The sequence below is a fragment of the Dasypus novemcinctus genome, chromosome 12 (assembly GCF_030445035.2).
Source record: "Dasypus novemcinctus isolate mDasNov1 chromosome 12, mDasNov1.1.hap2, whole genome shotgun sequence".
Classification (NCBI taxonomy): domain Eukaryota; kingdom Metazoa; phylum Chordata; class Mammalia; order Cingulata; family Dasypodidae; genus Dasypus; species Dasypus novemcinctus.
In genome coordinates, this window is record NC_080684.1 from 111,078,143 (window position 1) to 111,080,947 (window position 2,805).

The 2,805-nt window shown below is 53.8% G+C and overlaps 1 pseudogene; it reads left to right on the forward strand.

Annotated features, from left to right (window-relative positions):
- Positions 1–313: 313 nt before the first annotated feature.
- LOC131280720 (palmitoyltransferase ZDHHC3 pseudogene) lies at positions 314–1,159 on the forward strand (annotated as a pseudogene).
- The last annotated feature ends 1,646 nt before the right edge of the window (positions 1,160–2,805 follow it).

Below are 2,805 nucleotides of genomic sequence, written 5' to 3' on the forward strand. Positions count from 1 at the left end.
GCCCCGCCCCCCCCCGTAGTCCCCGCGCCACCCTGCCCTAAAGGGACAGACCCCCTGCTGTGCGGAAGCCCCGAAGGCACCCCTTTCTGTGCTCACAAACCCCCGTCTAAGGACCCATTCTAGAACGCCGCAGGGCGCCGGCCTCCGTTCCGTGGAGGTGAGGGCCGCGCTCGGCTGCTGCGGCCACCGCGCCCTCTCTGGTCCCGGCCGGCGAGGCGCGGGAGGGGCCGGCACGCAGCGCGGGCGCCTCCCTCCGCCTTCCCCGGCAGCGCGTCCCCGGCCAGGTCGAGGACCTGGGGCCGGCGGCGCGGGGATGCCCGGGGGCTCCGGCGACGTCCGCGCGGACCCGGCGCCCAGGTACCGGGAGCGCGCGCCCGAGCTGGCGCCGCGCCCCGCCTTCGGGCCCCGGGCGCCCCCCGCGCGCCGCGTCTGGTTCGTGTGCGACGCGCTGGGCATCGCGTGCGCCGCGGGCGTCTGGGTGGCGGTGCTCTACGCCGCGGGCGTGCTGCTCTTCCACCTGCTGCTCCCCGCCCGCGACGTGGCCTACGGCGTGGCCAACGGCGCGCTCTTCCAGCTGCTGGCGCTCCTGGCGCTGGCGGCGCACGCGCGCACCGTGCTCACCGACCCCGGCGCCGTGCCCCCGCCGCCGCCCGGCGCCGCGCCCGCCGCCCGCTGCGCGCACTGCGGCGCCGCCAGCCTCGAGGGCGCGCACCACTGCCACGTGTGCCGGCGCTGCGTGCGCGGCATGGACCACCACTGCCCCTGGGTCAACAACTGCGTGGGCGCGGGCAACCGGAAGTACTTCGTGCTCTTCACGCTGTACACGGCGCTGGCCTCGCTCCACGTGGTGCTCCTGCTGGGCGTCCGGGCCGTGCGCAGCTACCGGCGCGGCGAGTGGGACGCGCACAGCACCGTGTCGCCGCGCGCCTCGGTCCTCGTCCTCTTCCTGGTCGCCCTGGAGGGCCTCCTCTTCTCCTCCGTGATGCTGGGGATCCAGGTGCACGCCATCTGCACCGCCCGCAGGAGGCCGGAGCCGCTGCAGGGGGACAGGTGCGCGCGCCTCAAGGCCGTCTTTGGCCGCGGCTTCTCCTTGGCGTGGATCAGCCCCTTTGCCTCGCCGGAACCTCAGAACGCGTGGGTGCACCACGACGTGGTCTGAGGGGCTCCTGCCTAGAATTCCCAACTCAGGAATCAGGGTGACACTGCTGCCATCAGGGACATCGATTCCAGGAGTTTAGGGAAACGCAGCGCTAACCAACTTCAACCGTCCGCCTTTTTTCCTTGTCCACGGAGACCAAAAGTACAGAGTTTAAAATGCCCAGGTTCTCCTCTGTTCTGATCAGGAAATGAGGTTCATGAAAGCCAAGCTTTGCCCCGAGAAAGTTCATGAGGCCAGACCCTTTCCTAAAACGGACTGTGAAATATGCTACTCCTTGTAAAACTCTATCAGGAGCGTCACGTTTTGAACCATCCTTGCATTCCCAGTAAACCCAACTCCACCGTGGTGCATCGTTGTGCATTATCTGTTGGACTGGGGAACTGTTTTGTTTAGGATATTTCATTTATGTTCATCAGTGAAATGGGCCTAGAGACTCGTTTTTCTTTTAATGGCCCACTCTGCTTGTGCTGTGCTCCGGATGGCACTGGTCGTATGAAATGAGTGGGGTAGACACGGCTCTCTTCTGTTTCCTAAACAACCTGCACTAGACCGACACTAGCACCTCTTCTGTTGCATCTTCTCTCCTTTTTTCACGACCAGCCTCTACAACGTCAGTCTCCTCAGCAATCTTTCCACAAGCAACTTTAGGTTGTTTTTTCTTGGTTGTTATAGAACATGCTGCTGGGTTCCTCATCTCATCAGTTCTGCCCTTTTCTTTAGGAATTTCTTCCTTCTTTTCTTTGGATTTCCTCTATTGCTCCTTTCCAAACTTCTTCAACTGAAAGCTTGGTTTATTTATTTTTAAATTTCTCTGTTTTCCAATAAATGTACTCAAAGCCATAAATTTTCGTCTAGGTTCTGCTGTAGCTGTATCTTCAAAACCTTGATACGTAACATGTTCTCCGTAGTCATTAGCCTTAAGTATATTTTTTCCCTGTTCATTTACTTTTCAATCTCATTCTTTAAATATTCACATACAGGTTTTGGGCATAAACATAAGTTTTATTCCTCTTATTTCTTTATTGCTGAATCATATGGCAATAATATTCTTAACTTTATAAGAAAATGCTAAACACTTTTCCAAACTGGCTTTACCATTTTGCAGTCATACTAGCAACAAATGAGAGTTCCAATTCCTCTGGATCCTTGTCAGCACTTGGTATTATCAACATTTTTGTTTTAGCCATTCCAATAGGTGAGTTGTGGTATCTCATCATGGATTTTTCAATGGCTAATGATGATGAAAATCTTTTCATATGCTTATTTGCCTTCAGTATATCTTCTTGGGTGAAGTGTCTGTTCAAACCTTTTGCTCATTTTAATTGGGTTGTTTGATTTCTTTTTGTTAAGTACTGGATACAAGAATTTTGTCTGATATGTTCTTTACAAATATTTTCTCCTAGTATTTAACTTGTCTTTTCTTTCTCTTAGGTGTCTTTTGCAGAGTAAAATTTTAATTCTGATGAGGTCCAGTTCATCAGTTTTTCCTTTTATGAATCATGAGTTTGGTATCATGTCTCAGAACTCTTTACCTAATCCCAAATCATACAGATTTCCTCCTATGCTTTCTTCTAAAAGTTTTACAGTTTTACAATCTATATTTAGACCTATGATCCATTTTTAATTACTTATTGTATAAGGTGTGA